General features: G+C 43.9%; 2 protein-coding genes across 3 annotated transcripts in view; one reads left to right on the top strand and one right to left on the bottom strand.

Moving 5' to 3' along the window:
• Positions 1–23070, bottom strand: part of LOC128663090 (5-phosphohydroxy-L-lysine phospho-lyase) — a 101795-nt gene that overhangs the window by 28614 nt on the left and 50111 nt on the right. The window lies entirely within an intron of this gene.
• Positions 1–23070, top strand: part of HNRNPAB (heterogeneous nuclear ribonucleoprotein A/B) — a 193768-nt gene that overhangs the window by 138881 nt on the left and 31817 nt on the right. Inside the window, exon 9 of one of the 2 annotated variants that reach the window (XM_053717249.1) lies at positions 1746–2907. The exons of the other annotated variant lie outside the window; for it this stretch is intronic. The gene's annotated coding sequence lies outside the window, so the exon portion shown is untranslated. Of the gene's footprint in view, positions 1–1745; positions 2908–23070 lie in introns of those variants that run through there. 2 annotated transcript variants of the gene reach the window in all.

Here is a 23070-nt window from a genome sequence, read left to right as displayed (position 1 = left end):
CAGGTCATATCCCACTTCCCCTCTCCGTGATCGCTCTGTGAGGGCAGCTTCTCTGGGGAGAGTGTGCAGGGAGGGATCTTTCTCTCATTTTCTCTCTCTACCTCAGGACACTACTGCAACTGGGAAATGGACAGACTCCCTACAGCTCAGATTATAGCAACCCAAGTCTTAAGAGAGTAATAACCTACCCCACGCGGGGTATGCCTGTTTGGCATAACGTAATGGTGGGCTAAGTACTAGAATACACTAGGACAGGGGCCCAAGGGGAAACTGCAGTTATTTTACAGCAACTTGAGGAAATCTTTTTACACACCTCACCTCCCAAGACCCACACGGAGGTTTCCACTTTCTTATACATTGCCTTTTACAGTTGCCTTCAGGGTTGGCATATGGCTCAGGCCCAGAGGAGAAAATCAAAAGGTCTCACAGGCCCGAAAAGAACAATGAAAGAACATTTTCAGCAGTCCCGAAGAGAGCCTGCACACTGCTCAGAGGATGATCTATCAGATTCTACCTGTCACTCAGAACCAGGCTCTGGGAGAGACCCTAGTGTTGCCTCCCAACCAGCAAGCCTAGCAGATATCGCCTGTGCTAACAACGATATGATGGTCCAGATAAAAACCATGCTGGCGTCACATCATGAATCCATCTGCAAAAGATTTGATAAATCATGTTCAGAACTCAAGAGGGATATAGCTGCAATTGGAGAGCGCACTGACACTCTGGAGCGGAAACAGGAAGATCTCTCAGTTGATCATGCTAATCTGGTCTCATACTCAGAATGTCATGCTGGACAAATTTCAGCTCTTGAATCCAAGTTGGCTGACCTTGAAGACCGCTCCAGACGAAATGACGTCTGCCTGAGAGGCATCCCTGAAAGTGTCCTCCCTAAGGATCTGCAAACCTTCCATCTAGAAGTATTCACAGCAGCATTGGGTCCCTTAAAAGATCTTGAGTCGCTCATTGATAGGGCCCACAGGGCAACCAGACCTAGGGCTATATCTGATGACAAGCCGAGAGATGTGAACATGAGGCTACATTACTATACCTTCAGGGAGAAATTCCTGAGAGCAGTCAACTCTGGGTCCCTTAAGGACATGAAATTTGGCACCCTTCAAATCTTTCCGGACCTCTCTCCACACATTTTACAACAACAAAAGGCATACCGAGGCTTTACAAGAATTCTCAGGAATAAGGACATTAAGTACAGGTGGGGCTTTCTGGTCAGACTATTTGTGTCTAAAGATGACATTCAACACATTGTTACTTCCCCAGAACAAGCCAGAAATCTCCTCTCCAAATGGGATCTCCTGCCGGATAGACCCCCCACGTCAACACCTAAATCCACAGCTGGGGACCTGAGAGCGGGGGCCCCCCCTTTAGAAGCAACTGCCCCCTAGGTATATTAATAAAAAACCCATGTGGGCTTCTTCATCTGAGAATCTACCCCGTGCTAGTGACCCGGTGTGAGGTCTTAGGACATCCTTCTCTGCTTCACTTTCTTTGATTCCCCACCGAGCTGGAGTATTTTAGCTCAGAACCAGGGACGTTGAATTTTGACTCCTTAAATAAATATAGTGACTCTCTTCCATCTTCATAGGCACCCTCAGGGATTATTGACTGAATGGTCCTTGAACCATACTTTGTGGACATTTTAAACTCAGCCCACAGCAATGGATGCACGAGAACTTATTATGTATGTGGCAAATGTTGCTGTTGCTTTTGATAACCCTTTTCTTTTTCAGGGAACCAGACACATAAATATGGAGGATCCTTAGAACTTGCAGGAGTTTGACATGGCCTGGACCCTGACTTCATAAGAGTAAGATGAGGGGGTTACTGACTTCGGCGCCCCTTCCGACTGCTTTAATAGACTTGTAAATGTGTTCTGGTTTAAACATGTTATTTCAGTTACCAGTTTAAAAGTCCAGTATTATCAAGGGCCCACCACATGAGACCTCGAAGCCCCCTCCCTCTTCAGATACCAAGGTAGCACTAGAACCCTTGAAGGCAATGGTTTAACTCCTCCCCACTTTCACTACATAAAACTCTTCTGGAGGCCTTCTTTACAAATGCCTTACATACGGCTCAGGGGTCATCCCCCTCCCCAGAATATACATAGTGAGGGACCAAGGAAGCAGGGTGAGGTTTCCTCTTAATCTACCCATGCGGGAGGGCTTTCTATTTCCCAAGTGCTAGGGCCTATTGGGTTAAAATTTCAGCAGTTCCCCCACCCACGTTTCATAGTAGGGGTTGTGTGGGGGGAGAGGAGGGTGAGGAGCCTCACTACTATCACTACTATTACTTTTTTTTTATAGTTATACTACAGCAAGGTGAAGGTATATGTTCAAGTTTACCTAATTTTCATTGTCCCAGGCTCGCCCTTACCCCTGCGCTCACTTAACCCCCTGTTGCTCTCATGTCCTTATTTATACGTCATGTTCAAGTATTTACCCTTTGTTGTTCTGTTCTACTGTTACCAGATACACCTGTTACTACACTCCAACTGAAAGGTATTTGTTACAGAAGCATTAGTTATTTTGTTGTGAAGAGCTTATTTCCCAGCAGCAATGCCTGAACCAGCAAGCCAGCGCCTAAGAAGGGCTCCAAGAAAACCGTAACAAGTATCATTTCATAAAGAGTTAACTCTTTTTTTTCAGCTTTTAGAAACTATTGTCTAATCACCTCTGGAGCCAGACTGCTAATTGATAAGATGAACTTGTAAACTTGTTATCTTAAGTACTGTAATCCTATTGTGGCCTGTCAAAGGAAAGTGCTCTCTATCTAAATGTGTGATGGGGGATTTTGTGCTTCCCCCCCTCTCCCCCTGGGAGTGCCCTGTGTGCATGTAACCTTAATAAAAAGCAGGCTGGGCATCCCAGTCCTGAGTTCTTGTTTGACCCTCAATCGCAGCGTTGACTCGTTTTTGTGGGCAGAAGGGTATCCTAGCGGTACTGCAGCTAAGGGAGATTATTCTATATTTGCGAGACTCATATAGAATACTATGGAAAGCAGCTTCTCCCCTCTTTAGCAATAGGGATCCAGGCTACTAAGCGGTCCATCTCTCAGCGAGACTAAGGGTAACCGTAACATTTGGCGGCAGCGGCGGGATTTTCCTGGATTTCCTAGGAGAGGTACAGAACGGATGGAGAGCGCTTACGAAAAATTGAAGCGTACAACCCAAAAGGATTTACTTGAAAGCAGAGGGGGGTACGCCAGCAACCGGCCGAGGAGAGAGCTGATCGCAGAATTGACCGAACTGGATCAGAGCTTCACAATGGCGGAAACACCGACCACGATTAGTGACGAAAAAACCAGGATTGTTCGGGAAAGGCTCTCATTATACGGGCCGAACCCCTCCATGGAATTGGTACAGCAGTTGATGGCAGAGGCGGACGAGGATATACGAGAGACTCGAGCCCACGAACTCAACCTAGCGAATGCACACCGCAATGCTGAAGCCCCGCAGGTAATCATCCCTGTCGAAAATGCTGGGAGGCCCAAGATACCCTATGCGGCATTTCGACCCTTCCTAGAGAGCGAGACAGGGATTGATGAATATTTGGCGGACTTCGAAAGGCAATGTGCCCTGCACCAGATTCCCAACAGAGAGTGGCCCACGATATTGTCTGGGAAACTATCCGGGCGAGCCCTGGAAGCCTTTCGTACTCTGGGTGCTGAGGAAGTGACACAGTATGAGCTAGTTAAGGAGACACTGTTGCGACGGTACGCTGTAACTCCGGACACGTATCGCCGACAGTTTCGGGGCACGGAAAAGAAGCCTAACGATACCCATATGGAATGGGCGCACCGAATGCGGAGAGCGGCAAATCACTGGCTGAGCGGAAGTAAAGCGGTGACTGGGGAGGAAATTTTACAATTGTTTCTCTTAGAACATTTTTATAATGGCATGGAACAGCAAGGGAAGGAATGGCTGCGAGACAGGCGGCCTTCTACCTTAGAAGACGCAGCCAAATTGGCCGATGAACATTATGACTCCCGTCTTCACGAACCCATGAACTACCGAGCTCCAGCACGGGTCGAACCCAGAGAGGTTTACCGTGCACCCCCTCGTACTGAATTCCGAGCCCCGGTGCCCACAAGGCCCGTCCGACACTCAGGACCACCCAATAACAGCTCTGAGCGTCCCAGACCGACTTGCCACCGATGCAAGCAACCAGGGCATTTCATGGCTAGCTGCCCCCTTAATACGCACCAGACACCCAGGAATTACAATTACCCCTCTGGGTCCTATCGTCCGGCCCGGGCCCTCTGTGTTAACCAAGAGGCCCCTATGGAGGGATATGTGGGGCCGCTTCACGAGGCAGACCCTGTATATGCTGCCTCAGATAACCGCCAGCACCATCGGCAGAGGGTATGGCTCGAGGGGCGATCTACCGAGGGATTGCGAGACACAGGGGCTACTATCACGCTGGTACAGAGTCATTTGGTGCCAGAGCACAAGCGATCCGGACAGACTGTGGCCGTTAGAGTGGCGGGGGGGGATGTGTACAAAATTCCAACAGCTAAAGTGCATCTTGATTGGGGAGCGGGAAAGGGGGCTGTGAACGTGGGCCTAATGGATAATTTACCTGCCGAAGTACTACTGGGCAACGATTTGGGCCCCATGACTTCTGCCTATGCTCCAGTATGCAACAACGAGGCGGACCCAGTGACTACACGGGCCCAAGCCCGGACGGAGCGAGAGCTCTCACCAGTGCGGGAGACACAGGTAAGACCTACCCCGACCTTGCCTGACAGGTTAGGCCCCATACCCTGGGACACCCCAGATGCTTTCGAGGCAGAGTCTAAGACTGACCCGACCTTACAAAAGTACCGGGAACGAGCAGAGACCGGAGGGGGCGGGGCAGATAACGAAACATTCTTATGGGAAAAAGGGAAACTATACCGCTGGACAGAGAAAAGGGGACAGCGTAGGCGACAGCTGGTAGTGCCCCACAAATACCGTCAAGAAATCCTCAAAATAGGCCACGACATCCCCTTAGCAGGCCACCTAGCCGTTACCCGTACCCTACACCGCATTACTCACACGTTCTTTTGGCCAGGGGTGCACGCTGACGTTAGAACTTACTGTAACACCTGCGATGTGTGTCAACGAGTAGGAAGGCGAGGCGATCACCCTAAAGCCCAGCTAGTAAATATGCCCATTGTAGAGGAACCCTTCAGCCGGGTTGCTATTGACCTAGTGGGACCACTGGCTACCCCTAGTCCCTCCGGTAAGCGATACATTCTTACCGTAGTGGACTACGCTACCAGGTACCCAGAGGCTGTCGCCCTATCCAACATACAAGCGGATACGGTAGCGAATGCACTAGTACAGGTGTTCTCCCGGGTAGGATTTCCAAAAGAAATCCTATCCGACCGAGGCACCCAATTTACGGCTGAATTGACCCAACAACTCTGGCAGGTTTGCAAAATTAAGTCCCTCCTGAGCTCCCCATACCACCCCCAGACGAACGGGCTGTGTGAGAGGTTCAATGGGACCCTCAAGCAAATGCTCAAGACGTTCACTCAGGAATACCGAGACTGGGAACGCTTCCTGCCGCACCTCCTATTTGCTTATCGGGAGGTGCCCCAGGAAACGACAGGGTTCTCTCCCTTCGAGTTGCTCTACGGAAGAAAGGTACGGGGACCCCTAAACCTGATCCGGGAGCACTGGGAGGGAGAGATGGAGGCTGACGGTGTCCCCATTGTGCCATACGTGCTGGAACTCAGGGACCGAATGGAGCAATTAGCCAAATCCGTGCGGGCTAATCTCCAGTTGGCCCAGAGAAGACAGAAAGTATGGTACGATCGGGGGGCCCGAAAGAGAATCTTCACCATAGGACAAAAGGTGTTAGTACTTAAGCCGGTGAAGACAGACAAATTGCCGGCGTCCTGGCAGGGTCCCTACCAGATCGTAGAGAAAAGGGGAGACACCACTTATGTGATAGCTAGCTGCCACGACAACAATCTTAGAAAGACATTCCATGTAAACATGCTCAAGGAATATTTTGAGCGGCCAGAGAACGTGACGGCCGTATGTTGTTCCCCTCAGGAAGACCCCGACAGTTTACCCATTCCAGACCTATTAGAAAAGAGCCTCCCCACAGGTATAGTGGCGCAGGTTCAGATAGGGGACCGACTTAGCCCCACTGAAAGGGAGCAGCTCAACCAACTCCTCCAGTCTAAACACCTCACCTTCTCCCCGAAGCCAGGGTACACTACTTTAACCACCCACCAGGTAGATACTCCGGGACAAGCTCCCTTGCGCCAGGCTCCGTACCGAATCCCCGAAGCAGTTAGGACAGGAATGAAGAAGGAGATCGATGAGATGCTCCAGCTCAGGGTAATTGAGCCCTCCGATAGTCCCTGGGCCTCCCCAGTTGTCTTGGTGCCCAAGAAAGATGGGACCACCCGGTTCTGCGTAGACTATCGGAGGCTCAATGAAAATACCGTGACGGACGCTTACCCTATGCCCAGGGTAGACGAGCTACTCGATCGTATAGCCAGGGGAAATTACCTGACCACTATTGACCTCTGCAAAGGTTACTGGCAGATTCCCCTGGCCCCGGAGGCTATCCCCAAGTCGGCATTCGTCACCCCATTCGGCTTATATCAGTTTAGGGTAATGCCGTTTGGGATGAAGAATGCCCCAGCTACATTCCAGCGCTTGGTGGATAGGCTCCTGGATGGCTTCCAGAGTTTTGCTTGCGCCTACCTGGACGACATAGCGATCCACAGTGAGTCCTGGGAGGACCACTTAGCTCATGTGGGAATGGTTCTGGATCAGATCCGGGCTGCTGGCCTGACTCTGAAGCCAGAAAAATGCCACTTTGGGATGGCCGAGGTACAGTACCTGGGTCACCGGGTGGGGTGTGGAAAGCAGCGACCAGAGCCGGCCAAAATAGAAGCTGTCGCCAATTGGCCCACCCCCATCACTAAGACTCAGGTCCTAGCCTTCCTGGGCACGGCAGGGTACTATAGACGGTTCGTACCAGACTACAGCACACTTGCCAAACCCCTGACTGACTTGACCAAGAAGAACTTACCTCGACAGGTCCTGTGGTCTCCCCACTGTGAAACGGCTTTCCAGGCTCTCAAAAATGCTCTAATTAACGCTCCTGTCTTGGCGGCCCCAGCCCTTAACAAACGTTTTATCGTCCATACAGATGCTTCCATGTTCGGGCTGGGAGCCGTCCTCAGCCAAGTAGGCGAAGATGGAGGGGAGCATCCAGTTGCCTACATCAGCCGGAAGCTCCTGCCCCGCGAAGTCAGCTATGCAGCGGTCGAAAAGGAGTGTTTGGCTTTGGTGTGGGCATTAAAGAAATTGACTCCCTATTTATATGGTCAGGAGTTCACTCTGGTCACCGACCATAACCCGTTGGTGTGGCTGAACCGGGTCTCTGGAGATAACGGCAGGCTATTACGTTGGAGCTTATCGTTGCAACCCTTCAATTTCACCATTACTTACAGACCTGGGAAACAGAATGGCAACGCCGACGGGTTGTCCAGACAAACCGACCTCAGCCCCGCATAATCAGCGGTCTGGACAGCCTTAGTCTGCCCCGAAAAGGGGTCAGACCGTGTCTGCCAGAGTGTTCCACAGAAAGGGAGCACTGTTACAGAAGCATTAGTTATTTTGTTGTGAAGAGCTTATTTCCCAGCAGCAATGCCTGAACCAGCAAGCCAGCGCCTAAGAAGGGCTCCAAGAAAACCGTAACAAGTATCATTTCATAAAGAGTTAACTCTTTTTTTTCAGCTTTTAGAAACTATTGTCTAATCACCTCTGGAGCCAGACTGCTAATTGATAAGATGAACTTGTAAACTTGTTATCTTAAGTACTGTAATCCTATTGTGGCCTGTCAAAGGAAAGTGCTCTCTATCTAAATGTGTGATGGGGGATTTTGTGCTTCCCCCCCTCTCCCCCTGGGAGTGCCCTGTGTGCATGTAACCTTAATAAAAAGCAGGCTGGGCATCCCAGTCCTGAGTTCTTGTTTGACCCTCAATCGCAGCGTTGACTCGTTTTTGTGGGCAGAAGGGTATCCTAGCGGTACTGCAGCTAAGGGAGATTATTCTATATTTGCGAGACTCATATAGAATACTATGGAAAGCAGCTTCTCCCCTCTTTAGCAATAGGGATCCAGGCTACTAAGCGGTCCATCTCTCAGCGAGACTAAGGGTAACCGTAACAGTATTGTTAGAAACTGTTTGCTGTAATAATTGCCCATTGTGAATGTCCATCCCAATCTTTCTGGTTCACCCCCTTGGGCCCACTTGGCCTTATGCTGGTAGAAATTATTGCTTATTAGCTTGCTTCCCCCACTTTTGAATCTGCTTTGGTCTTCGCTTTTAAGGGAAGCACAACGCAGATATTGGCTGTGTTTTTTTTATCACAGACCTCAGTTTTTTATTTGTTCCTGAAGCATCTCACTTCGAGTTTGAGTCTAGGAAATGTGTTGTCTTGGTTAGAGAACAAGTCTCACTGACCCTTACCTCCCATCCCCCTCTCTCCTCATCTCCCCCCCCTTTTTTTTTCTCTCTCTCCTTCCCCTAAGTATGGCTCTTAAATTTGCCACTTTGAATATCCAGGGACTAAATTCTCCCTCTAAGAGAAACCTCCTCCTTCGTTACCTTCTTAAAAACAATGTGGGGGTTGCTTTCTTCCAGGAAACCCATTGGCCCCAGGGCTCCCCTTTCCTTCAGAATTCTAAATTGTTTCCGATTTGTTTGTCGGCCTCCCATTCTACAAAAAAAAGAGGTGTTACCATCGTGGTTCACAAGTCAATTGCATTTGCGGTCCAGCATGTGGAGAAAGACTCGGAAGGTCGGTTTACGATAGTGGTCTGTACCTTGGAAGGCGTCCAATATACCCTTGTATCACTGTACGCACCAAATGCTGGACAGCTGGCCTTCTTAAAAGTGGTTCTCCCTCTCATGGAACAACTATGCAGAGGCACTCTTTTAATAGGGGGGGCCTTAACCTAGTCTGGGACCCAATTCTGGATAAGAAATCCCCCAAACTCAAGCCTCTAGACCCCGCAGCCAAGCGGATCTCAAATCAGTTTAGAGCACTAATGTATCAATACAATCTGTATGATGCATGGCGCTGCCTGTCTCCTTCCGAGAAAGACTTCACTTTTTATTCAAACCCAAATATATGTTATTCAAGAATAGATTATTTATTATGCCGTTCCCCCCTTTTGGACAAGCTGTCCCACCCTTCTATTCGGGTATGCTCCTGGTCAGATCACGATATGGTTTGCGTTACCTAGACCGACGCCCATTTTCAGGGGACTTCGCCTTCCTACTGGAGATTACACCCATCCTTACCGACGACTCTGTATTATGGGCAACCCTGAAAGCATTTATAAGGGGTCACTTCATAAAACAGGCTTTGGAGAAATGTAAGCTCTCAGGTAAATCCCTGGCCCAACTACATTCGAACTACAGTCTATGGAGAGTCTTAACAAGAATGGCCCCTCGAAACAGATAGCAGATCAAATAGCTGCCATCAGATCCAAAATTAACGCGTCCGAAGAAATAAAGGTGCAATCAAACCTCCTGACCCTCAAACAGTTGTATTATTACAAAGGCAATAGAGTCGACCGGCTCTTAGCTCACAAACTTAGAATCCGTACATAGCAACGCCGAATCCCGTTGATTAAAACCCCTAGAGGGATGGTACAGGCACCAATAGATATAGCAAGCACATTTGCTCATTACTACACCGCTTTATACAACTTAGACTCTTCCCTACAAAGATCTAAAGCCCCTAAATGGCAAATAGATCAGTTCCTGTCCTCCCTCCCTCTCCCAGCTTTGTCAGAAGTGGACGCCCAAAGTCTAGCCAGCCCTCTGACCACAGAAGAACTGAAACAAGCGATTTCCTCGCTTCAGTTAGATAAAGCACTGGGACCAGACGGGTTCACCACTTTATTCTATAAGACTTATTCCTCGCAATGGACACCTCTCCTCACTAGATTTTTTAACCTTACATTTAAAACAGGCAACCTCCGCCCCGAATTTCTTGAGGCTTCCTTTATAACTCTGCCTAAAGAGGGTAAAGATCACTCTCTTTGTGAGAATTACAGGCTGATTTCTCTTATTAATGTCGATATAAAATTGTACGCGAAAATTTTGGCCACAAGATTAAACAGACTGCTCCCAGAACTAGTCAACCCGGATTAGGTTGGCTTAATTCCATGCAGACAGGGCCCAGACAATACGAGGCGTCTTCTTAACATCTTTACGGAAGCCGCAGACATGGGGATCCCTCTCCTCGCCCTGTCAATGGATGCAGAAAAAGCGTTCGACAGGGTGAGGTGGGATTACATGTTCTCAACCCTACAATCGTTCGGCTTCCCTGATTCTTTTATTACGGCAGTGAGATCCTTGTATTCTTGTCCTATGGCGAGGGTGAGGGGCCTGGGCTTTTGCTCAGAAAAGGTGCAGATTTCTAATGGCACAAGGCAAGGATGCCCCCTTTCCCCTCTATTGTTCGCACTGGTTATCGAACCGCTGGCTGCGGCATTACGGACCTCAACTGAAATTAAGGGCCTAACTTTGCATGATACACCCCAGAAATTAGCCCTATATGCGGATGATTTGACTCTGGTCATCACAGAACCGGAAGAATCGCTTCCTGCTCTCTTCAAACTCTTAGATAGATTTGGTAATATTTCTTACTACAAACTGAACTTAAGTAAAACAGAGGCTTACCCCTTAAACTTATCCGACCCCGAATTAAACTCACTCAAAAAGAGGTATCATTTCCAATGGTCCTTATCCGGTCTAAAACTCCTTGCAGTGTTTCTCTCCCATGAGATTGGCGCAGTCCTGGCAAAGAATTTTCATACTTTCCTCTCCCAGCTCCAGGCAGATCTGTGTTCCAGAAGATATGATGAAATCTCCTGTTTTGGGAAAATAGCCGCAGTTAAAATGATGCAGATCCCCAAGTTAACATATTTTTTCCGATGTTTGCCAATAAAAGTTACACTCTCATTGTTGAACAAATTCCAAGCGGTAATTAACAGATATATATGGAATGGGAAGAGGCCACGTATTGCTGCTTCCTTACTACAATGTCCAGTCTTAGTGGGGGGCCTAGGTATCCTGAATTTAAGGCTCTATTACGAGGCTGCCCTCTTATCCCATATCTCAGAATGGAATTCAAAGAAGTTTTCCCCTCACTGGCTAGAACTGGAACAGGCTTCCATTCCGGCCCACCTAAAGTTGATGGACCTAATCTGGATCCCGGCTCATTGTGCCTCGGAATATCCGATTTACAATAAAATCATACTGCATTGTAGAAATTCCTGGTTGCACCTCCGTCATCATAATCTGGTCTCCCCGCACCCATTGCCATATCATTCAATGTCAGGCCTTCTATTGGGACTTCCCTTTACGGGACTGGCTGCACGCCGGGCCCTGTCCATTCTGAAAATCACAGACTTTCTCTCGGGATATAAACAGGTGGCCCATGAAGTTCTGGCCCATAACTATGATATTCAACCCAAATTTAGATTTGATCTGCTAAGACTCTCCTCTATACTAAAGTCATGGGGCTTCCTAGATGCTCCCCATAGACCGCTGACAACTTGGGAGACTCGACTATCCACAGATTCTCAGCATATCTCCCCCTTGTCCTTCCATTAACAAATTCTCCTGGATGCTGCTAAACTCACTAAAACTAGGCAAATGGAGGAGTGGGAGAGAGACTGGGGGGGTGGACCTACCAACAGATGTTTAGTCAGAAGCAATTCAACATACTAAGTCATCCATTCATCGCATAACACTCTTTGAGTTGTTCTATAAGTTGCTGACCAGATGGCATTATGGTCCCTCTAAGTTACACAAAATGTTTCCAAGCATCTCACCCCTTTGCTGGAGAGGATGCCAACAAGTAGGTGACCCCCAACATATTTGGTGGACTTGCCCTGTCATAGCCCCTCTGTGGAGTAAGTTGGAGGCCTTGTGCTGCCGCTTGGGGTTGATTGGCTCCCTACCCCCAGAAATGGCCCTAGTCCACGCCAGTCTGATGGCTGCCAAATTGCTTATTTCAAGGAACTGGAAGAAACCCGACTGCCCTAACTGGCAGGCATTAATCCATCTCTTTTCCTACTTTCGGTCTATGGAAAGTTACGTCTATAGCTCACGTCAACAAACAGACCTGTACGCTTTGACCTGGGAGCCCTGGGACCTCTTGGGAAAGAGCACGATTCTTTCAATTTGAAAAAGATGGCAGCTGGTATCAACTTACACATTGTACTGATCGGGAGAGGTCTGTATTATTCCCCCTCCCCCATGTTTGGTTTTACTGATGATTTTCCCCTCCCCCCTTTTTTTTCTCTCTTCCCTCTCCCCACTACTTTTCTTTTCCCGCCCTATTTAACCCATTAGTCGGTGAATGGCTACACGATTCTTTGACCATAAGCGCACTCTGTTATATACATAGATTTAATTTTTGTATTCTAGACTCTAGTCGAACAATTGTCTCTCTAATGCTTTACAAACTTATTTATATTGTTAAAATTTTAGTCTTTGAGGTTCAATTTCTCAAGGTAGATAACTCTTGATTGTCACTCCTGATGTTTGTGTGTTATCGGCCTATTCTGAAATGTGGTTTTCTGCCCAAATTTGTACATTATTTTGCTCATTGTATATTGTGTTGTGAATTATACCTCAATAAAAATTATTTATAAAAAAAAAAAAGAGAGAGTTAATGACTTTTCTTAACCATTCCCCAGCTTTGCACAACCAACATTATTATATTAATATACTTTATAACATTTAAACCTGTAAATTTCTGCCTGTTTCTAAGCCACTATAGACAGCCTCTTATCAGATGCTTTATTTGCTTTTCACAACAAGAGATTGCTAATTCAGGTGGGCCATATAGATAACATAATGTTCATTCACGAGAAGTTATTTAAGATTTAGCGCAACACAGTACTAAATGCAAGTTAATAGATAATAAATTAAAAGTCGTGATCAGGGGGCTGTCAGAAGATTACAAGGTAATCACAGAGGTAAAAAGTATTATTAATATAACTGTGGATAATAAAGGGATTATCGATCTTTTAAAACAATAACAATTCTATTGTAGACTGTCCCTTTAATTTAAAAAAATAAATAAAAATAAATTATATATATATATATATATATATATATATATATATAAATAAATATACAGACACACACACACATATATATATATATATATATATATATATATATATATATATATATATATATATATATATATATATAGATTCAAGGATTAAGTACTCACTGGTCTTCAGCCGTCTGTGGTACAACAAAATTTTATTATTGTGACGTTTCGGGACAAAAATAACAGTCCCTTCCTCTGACAAACAACAGTGCAAAATGGCAAACTTTTAAAAGGTAAGTAAAACCCTCCCCTTCTTTTCAGCCAATCCAGGCTGTCTATGTGTTAAGACAGAAGAAACAAAGCTCCTGATAGGTGAAAAAATGAAGAAACATGGCTCCTGATGGGCCAAAATAAAAGTGTACAATCCTATATAGTGATAGGCACCTAATAAACAACTGTGTATAATATCAAGTGTAAAATATATATCAAGGCTTGCAGCATGTCTGGTGTTTTAAAGCCATAAATGGATACACCTAAGAACCAATAATCGACATAAAAGACAGAAAAAAGGCAAAAAGAGCAACTTTATCCAAGTGGTGATTTTGAGCCAATCACGTTTCAAGACACGGGCCACACACCCTTAGAAGACCAATCGTCAAGCCTAATTCACGAGTAGTGAGATGCAGGGTAACACCCACTGCATCTCATTGGTTAGCATGAGCGTGTTGTGTACAGTGTATCGTCTGCTTCGTTACAGACCCAGTGACTGATTTAACACCCTGTGATTTTGAGCAGCGCAAGAAACTGTCAAAAATAAGCGTCCAGCGGAATACTACATCGCCATAATACAAATCCGCACTTTCATATCTGTGGCAACCGCGACAAATGCAATCCATCATTCAGTGAAACTCACTGTGTAATTGTCACCACACACGGTACATCTTACTCACACCATCTTGCTATTGTATAGATGGACCTATCGCTGTAAATATATCATCCGTTCCTGTTACCGTAGAACACACCATTTCCCATGTTTATGTTTGTGGGCCAATCATATGTTCAGAACGGGGCCACACACCCCCAGTCAACCAATTCCCTACCAGAAGGAATGGAAACATGTTAAATCACGCCCTCTCTATGAATCAAGGCTTTACTAAATAAACAAACCAACAGGGACTGCGTTATACGAGTCTTCTAGTTGATGATCAGAAATCTACTGCATCTCTATGTTAATTTAAGCGTGTTATGTATTGTGTAGTTACCAAACCGGTCAATATTAACGCCATATGATTCAGAGCAACGCGAAAGACACTATCAGATCTTCTGAGTTTGGGGACATGGTCGATGATGCGGAATCTTAGATCTTTCACTGTGTGTCCTGCCTCAAGAAAGTGACGGGCTACAGGTTGATCTGATTTACCATTGTTGATGGCTGTCCTGATGCTTGATCGATGGTTCGCCATCCTAGTTCTTGCATCGTCAGTGGTTTTGCCTGTGTTGTATTTCCCACAGGGACAATTCAGTAGGTAAATAATATATGGTGTGGTACAGGTCAGGAAGAACTTCATTTCATATTTCCTTCTTTGTTCCGGATGGTGGAAATGTGTGCCAGTAATCATCCCATTACACGTAACACAACTGATGCATCTGTAGCAACCTTTTTTCTTATTGAGCCAGGTCCCTTGCTGTGTGTCCCCTGTCAGTTTTCATCAACAGGTCCCTGAGGCTACGGCCCCTCCTGTAACCTGTGCGTGGGGTATTCCAAGTCCGAAATGGTAGTCTGCGATCTGCCTTCAGCAGCTTCCACTCATCCTTTAAGGATCCAATAATTAGATTCTAGTCAGGTGTGTACGTTGTTACAAAAGTAATCTGTTTTGAGTGCTCATCGTCAGCGAGTTTCATTACTGCAGGAGCAGCCGCCTGTTCACGCATCTCAGTTAGCACTTTTCTGTTGTAGCCCCTCTCTCTGAATCTCTGCAACATTTCATCTAACTGTGCCAGACATTTGTTCTGATCAGTGTTGTTCCGTATTACTCTCTGGAACTGCGCTTTGGGAATATTCTTGATTAGATTAGGTTGATGACAACTCTTGGCATGTAGAATGGAATTTCGGTCGGTCGCTTTTCGGAACAATGTCATTCCCAATCTATCTGCTTTCTTATAAATCCTCACGTCAAGGTAGTCAACTGTTTCCATGTTCATGGTGTGACTGAATCTGATGGTTCCTTCCATCTCATTGAGACTCTGGATCCAAGCTGTGAGTGTGGCTTGTCCGTCCTGCCATATGAGGAAGAGGTCATCTATGTAACGACAATAATACTTAATCTCATGTTTCTCAAAGACCCTCATCTTATTAACCTCGTAGTCAGCCATAAATAAATTGGCTAGAGATGGGGCCACATTTGACCCCATGGCAGTCCCTGAGGTTTGCAAGTAAAAGGTCTTGTCAAAGCGAAAGTAGTTCTCAGATGGACAGATATCCAAGAGAGTAATCAGTACTTCTTCTGAAGGGCCAACATATGGTGTCTGTCTTAGACATTTGGCTACAGCAGCTATTCCAGACTTATGTGTGATGACCGTGTATAGACTTGAGACATCGAGAGTAACCAAGATGTCTGTAGGCTTGAACTCAGTGAGTAGTAGGATATGTGAGATAAAATCAGTAGAGTCCCGTATATAGGACCTCTGTTGTTTCACCCAAGGTTGTAGGTAGGCATCTACAAACTGTGTCAAAGGTTGGAGTAAGGAACCTTGGGCCGAAACTATCGGCTTACCCAGAGGGTTTTTGGTATCTTTGTCGATCTTGGGGAGGGTGTATAGTATAGGAACCACCGGAAATTCACGTGTGAGGAAACTGTGTTCTCTTTGAGAAATCTGAGCATCTCTCTGCCATTCATGTAATTTCACATTGATTTTCTTTTTAAGTAGAGTGGTAGGATCCCTCGAGAGAGGTTGATATGTTTCAGTATCAGAGAGTTGTCTTAAGATTTCAGCCTTGTAATCCGTACCATTCATCACCACTATTGCTCCGCCTTTGTCTGCGGGGTGAATCACAATAGAAGGGTCTTCTTGTAAGGTTCGTATTGCTTGTCTTTCTTCCTTGGTCAGATTATCAGAATATCTTCTAGATGTTTTCTTAGGTATCTGTTCCAATAAATAATTGGTCACTGTGTGAATAGAATTATTTGAATATGGATCAAAGCGTCCTTTGGACTTGAAAATTTCAGTATCCTCAGTGTCTGTACCAAAATGTTCCTTTAGTCGAAGATTCCTGCCAAATTTCTGAATGTCTATGTATAGATCAAATTCATTACTCTTTGATAAAGGTACAAATGATAGTCCCTTGTTTAACAGACTTAATTCGGCTGCTCCCAACTGGCGATTGCTGATGTTGAATACCATATTCATTGTCTCATCTGTGACGGTGGACAGTGGGCAATGCCCCCCTCCTCATGTGCGGCCTTGACCTCGGCCTAAAAAACTATGTCCTGTAATAGGTGGCAGGGAAGTGGTATTGATGTTAGGGTTATCCCACTGTTGGTGGCCTCTCCCGCCTCTAGATTGTGTGGTGATCCCTTTAAAGGCACCTTCCTCGATCCCCACATTGGTATCAGCGTCAGAGCTCTCACCCGAGCTAGTATCAACAGTGTTGATATTCGTAAATGTCCTTTCTCTCCTCGGATGAATCGCTCGTCTTTCTTCCAGTGCCATCATCCATCTATAGATGCTTTTATGGGAATAATCCTGATTCACTGTTTGTAGTTTTCTATTATTATTATTTTCTATTAGTTTTCTATTATTAAATGCTATTAATTCTTGTTTATATGCTTTCATTTGTGTCTCCAATTTATTTATCCAATCAGTATTGGTATCTGACCTCAAGGTGACAGATTTTTCTTTTTCATATATTGATATTTCGACTTTGATCTCTTTTAGGAGATGACCCACCTCCCTTATTACCAAAAGCATTAGGTCAAAAGAGCATTTGTTAAGTATTTTGCACCAGTTTATGCAAAATTCCGTGTTAGACCGACCTATAGTGGGTATATTCCTTACCCTAAAGCCTCTAGGGATCATGCAATTTTTATGGTAATCTGAGAGGCATGTCCCGTGTAAATTAAGGTCAACCTCCCTCTGCTTAAGTTTCAATAGTGTATTGTAAAGTGACTGGTGCAATTCCTCTACTTGTTGTTCCTCTACTGATCCAAAGCGGATGTTTTCTGCATCTTCATCAGTAAATGTAAAGATGTATTCATTCTTATCCTCTGTCAAGATGACAGGCACATCAGTAGCTCCAGATTCCATGGAGGTCATATGAAATGTATCATAGAACAGGAGGGGAAGGAATCAAAGATCAACCCTAATGTGGGTGCACTGTACAAAATATGTATCCAATAGTCCGTGTAAAGTATATGCACTCTCACCGTCTGTCCGCAACCGCCAGGGTGCTATAATTAAATTGTAAATAGATTCAAGGATTAAGCACTCACTGGTCTTCAGCCGTCTGTGGTACAACAAAATTTTTTATTATTGTGACGTTTCAGGACAAAAAAAAAAAAAAACAGTCCCTTCCTCTGACAAACAACAGTGCAAAATGGCAAACTTTTAAAGGTAAGTAAAACCCTCCCCTTCTCAGCCAATCCAGGCTGTCTATGTGTCAAGACAGAAGAAACAAAGCTCCTGATAGGTGAAAAAATGAAGAAACATAGCTCCTGATAGGCCAAAATAAAAGTGTACAATCCTATATAGTGATAGGCACCTAATAAACAACTGTGTATAATATCAAGTGTATAATATATATCAAGGCTTGCAGCATGTCTGGTGTTTTGAAGCCATAAATGGATACACCTAAGAACCAATAATCAACATAAAAGACAGAAAAAAGGCAAAAAGAGCAACTTTATCCAAGTGGCGATTTTGAGCCAATCACGTTTCAAGACACGGGCCACACACCCTTAGCAGACCAATCGTCAAGCCTAGTTCACGAGTAGTGAGATGCAGGGTAGCACCCACTACATCTCATTGGTTAGCATGAGCGTGTTGTGTACAGTGTATTGTCTGCTTGGTTACAGACCCGGTGACTGATTAACACCCTGTGATTCTGAGCAGCACAAGAAACTGTCAAAAACAAGCGTCCAGCGGAATACTACATCGCCATAATACACACTTTCTTATCTGTGGCAACCACGATAAATGCAATCCATCATTAACTGAAAATCACTGTATAATTGTCACCACACACTGTACATCTTACTCACACCATCTTACTATTGTATAGATGGACCTATCGCCTGTAAATATATCATCCGTCCCTGTTACCGTAGAACACACCATTTCCCTTGTTTATATTTGTGGGCCAATCATATGTTCAGAACGGGGCCACACACCCCCAGTCAACCAATCCCCTACCAGGAGGAATGGAAACATGTTAAATCATGCCCTCTTTATGAATCAAGGCTTTACTAAATAAACAAACCAACAGGGACTGCGTTATATGAGTCTTCTAGTGTCAACGTGTGTGCATGTTATCAGGCCAAAATCACCAGGGTATGTAAACTTTTGATCAGGGTCATTTGGGTAGTTTCTGTTGTCATTATGATTTAAAAAGAGTAAACACAGTTGATTGATTATAAATGGCTTCAGCCAAATACTAACCATGAGTGAAAGAAAAGTTTTTGTGTTATCATTCATATTCTCTAAAAAATGGCTAAGAAATCATACATTCTGCCATGGTATGTCAACTTATGAGCACACCTGTATATATACACACACACACATATATATATATATATATATATATATATATATATATATATATATACATACACACATATACATATATACACACACACACACATATATATATATATATATATATATATATATATATATGTGGCCCTCAGTTTATAACGGTTCAATTTACACCGTTTCAGAATAACAAGCTTTTTTTTCAGCCATGTGACTGCTACTGAAAAGCATTGAGAAGCAGTGAATTGATTAAAATAGCCAGTAGGTGGAGCTGTCCGCTTGTGTTGCAGCAAAGATATGCAAGCCAAGCAAGCTGAAATTAATCAGTTTAACCAGACCTGAGCTATCGTGCAGCTTGCAAAGGAATAAGATCTTCTTGTCTATAAATCAGTCCAGATTGGAATGCATAGAAAGAACTGTTTGCAGAAAAATGCAAGTCAATTCTGTGTTGTGTGATTATTTTATTAGGTTTATAATGCTGTTTAGCATTTAAAGTCTTAATTTCAAAGCTTTAAAAATAATGTATTAGGTGTTACTTATGCCAATTTTGTGAGGGGCCTGGAACCTAACTCCATCACTTCCCATTGACTTACATTATAAACTGGGTTTCAGTTTACAATAGTTTCGATTTACAACCATTCCTTCTGGAACCTAACCCCGGCGTAAACCGAGGGCTACCTGTGTATATATATATATATATATATATATATATATATATATATATATATATATATATATATATATGAGGAAGAAAGGGGGGTCACCAGCGCTAAAACTACTATAGAAGAAATAGCTAGTGAGTTACAGATAGCATAAAAAAGATCGTTCAGTGATTAAAGATGTAATGTTTCTATTGGACTGCACTAACTTGGTTGATAAGTAGTGCACCAAAACTTATATGTATAGATAAGTATAAGAACTGAGCGTGCAGCCTAAAGTGTGAGTCAGTGTACCCGTGTCACTGAATTAAATGTGGGTCGAAAGAGAATATTCTCAAAAGTAAATAGGCGCACTGCTATACAATTATGAATAATGTAGTATTAATATACTGTATGGTGTATACAAAAATCAAAGTTCAAAACCAATCAGTTGGTACAGGTTAGTTCTTTCCCAGTAAAGTTCTGATATAGGGTAAGTGATAGCGCTTACCAGAGCCGACCTCAATCCTATGAGGTAAGTGATCCGCAATGGAGTATAGATGATCCCTTTGGAACTATGTGCTCTCGTGGAAATCTTTTGGTATCTGTTGCTCCTTGCCAATGGAGATCCTGGACTCTCTTATGAAAGCAAGAATGATTCCTTGGTTCTCTCTATGGTATTTTGTTGAAGTCCTGCTGGTTTCTAGAGGAACTTGTTGGTGCAATGGCAATCTTGGACTCTCAATGGATTCCTTCTTCTTTCAGAAGTTTGGATGTCCAATATTCTCATAGATGAATAGAAAAAGAGAAAAACAACATAGAGTAGTACTGCAAAAAGATTAAAGCAGAAACTAAATGTATATCCTGGTGTAAAGTAAGTATATTGCGCTTACCAGAGCAAACCTCAATCCTATGAGGTAAGTGATCAGCAAGGTGTTAGAGGTGGTGTTTTGGATGTTTCAAGAAATTCCTGGTCTTTTTTTTCATCAGAGGGAATGGCAATCCTGGACTCTCTTGTTAGAGTAGGAACAGTCCTGTAGTTCACCCTTTGTTGGTTTTAAACACAAGTGTGTCTTTGATAACTTATTGTCCAAATGAAATCCTGGGCTCTCTGAGTATTTATTCTTTCTTTTGGTATTAGGATGTCACTTGTCTCAGACGGTAAAGCTAGTGGTCTTATGATCGCTGTGAATTTTTGAAGAATCACTCAGTGATTCTTCAAAAATTCACAGCGATCATAAGACCACTAGCTTTACCGTCTGAGACAAGTGACATCCTAATACCAAAAGAAAGAATAATTACTCAGAGAGCCCAGGATTTCATTTGGACAAGAAGTTATCAAAGACACACTTGTGTTTAAAACCAACAAAGGGTGAACTACAGGACTGTTCCTACTCTAACAAGAGAGTCCAGGATTGCCATTCCCTCTGATGAAAAAAAAGACCAGGAATTTCTTGAAACATCCAAAACACCACCTCTAACACCTTGCTGATCACTTACCTCATAGGATTGAGGTTTGCTCTGGTAAGCGCAATATACTTACTTTACACCAGGATATACATTTAGTTTCTGCTTTAATCTTTTTGCAGTACTACTCTATGTTGTTTTTCTCTTTTTCTATTTATCTATGAGAATATTGGACATCCAAACTTCTGAAAGAAGAAGGAATCCATTGAGAGTCCAAGATTGCCATTGCACCAACAAGTTCCTCTAGAAACCAGCAGGACTTCAACAAAATACCATAGAGAGAACCAAGGAATCATTCTTGCTTTCATAAGAGAGTCCAGGATCTCCACTGGCAAGGAGCAACAGATACCAAAAGATTTCCACGAGAGCACATAGTTCCAAAGGGATCATCTATACTCCATTGCGGATCACTTACCTCATAGGATTGAGGTCGGCTCTGGTAAGCGCTATCACTTACCCTATATCAGAACTTTACTGGGAAAGAACTAACCTGTACCAACTGATTGGTTTTGAACTTTGATTTTTGTATACACCATACAGTATATTAATACTACATTATTCATAATTGTATAGCAGTGCGCCTATTTACTTTTGAGAATATTCTCTTTCGACCCATATATATATATATATATATATATATAAAAACATATATAGATACACACAGTGTATATATATATTTATATATATATATATATATATATATATATATATATATATATATATATATATATATACAGGGAGTGCAGAATTATTAGGCAAGTTGTATTTTTGAGGATTAATTTTATTATTGAACAACAACCATGTTCTCAATGAACCCAAAAAACTCATTAATATCAAAGCTGAATAGTTTTGGAAGTAGTTTTTAGTTTGTTTTTAGTTATAGCTATTTTAGGGGGATATCTGTGTGTGCAGGTGACTATTACTGTGCATAATTATTAGGCAACTTAACAAAAAACAAATATATACCCATTTCAATTATTTATTTTTACCAGTGAAACCAATATAACATCTCAACATTCACAAATATACATTTCTGACATTCAAAAACAAAACAAAAACAAATCAGTGACCAATATAGCCACCTTTCTTTGCAAGGACACTCAAAAGCGTGCCATCCATGGATTCTGTCAGTGTTTTGATCTGTTCACCATCAACATTGCATGCAGCAGCAACCACAGCCTCCCAGACACTGTTCAGAGAGGTGTACTGTTTTCCCTCCTTGTAAATCTCACATTTGATGATGGACCACAGGTTCTCAATGGGGTTCAGATCAGGTGAACAAGGAGGCCATATCATTAGATTTTCTTCTTTTATACCCTTTCTTGCCAGCCACGCTGTGGAGTACTTGGACGCGTGTGATGGAGCATTGTCCTGCATGAAAATCATGTTTTTCTTGAAGGATGCAGACTTCTTCCTGTACCACTGCTTGAAGAAGGTCTCTTCCAGAAACTGGCAGTAGGACTGGGAGTTGAGCTTGACTCCATCCTCAACCCGAAAAGGCCCCACAAGCTCATCTTTGATGATACCAGCCCAAACCAGTACTCCACCTCCACCTTGCTGGCGTCTGAGTCGGACTGGAGCTCTCTGCCCTTTACCAATCCAGCCACGGGCCCATCCATCTGGCCCATCAAGACTCACTCTCATTTCATCAGTCCATAAAACCTTAGAAAAATCAGTCTTGAGATATTTCTTGGCCCAGTCTTGACGTTTCAGCTTGTGTGTCTTGTTCAGTGGTGGTCGTCTTTCAGCCTTTCTTACCTTGGCCATGTCTCTTTCTTACCTTGTGCTTTTGGGCACTCCAGTGATGTTGCAGCTCTGAAATATGGCCAAACTGGTGGCAAGTGGCATCTTGGCAGCTGCACGCTTGACTTTTCTCAGTTCATGGGCAGTTATTTTGCGCCTTGGTTTTTCCACACACTTCTTGCGACCCTGTTGACTATTTTGAATGAAACGCTTGATTGTTCGATGATCACGCTTCAGAAGCTTTGCAATTTTAAGAGTGCTGCATCCCTCTGCAAGATATCTCACTATTTTTTACTTTTCTGAGCCTGTCAAGTCCTTCTTTTGACCCATTTTGCCAAAGGAAAGGAAGTTGCCTAATAA

This window comes from Bombina bombina, chromosome 6, assembly GCF_027579735.1.
Source record: "Bombina bombina isolate aBomBom1 chromosome 6, aBomBom1.pri, whole genome shotgun sequence".
NCBI lineage: Eukaryota > Metazoa > Chordata > Amphibia > Anura > Bombinatoridae > Bombina > Bombina bombina.
The sequence above is the reverse complement of the archived record's forward strand: the minus strand, read 5'-3'. Positions and strand labels throughout refer to the sequence as shown.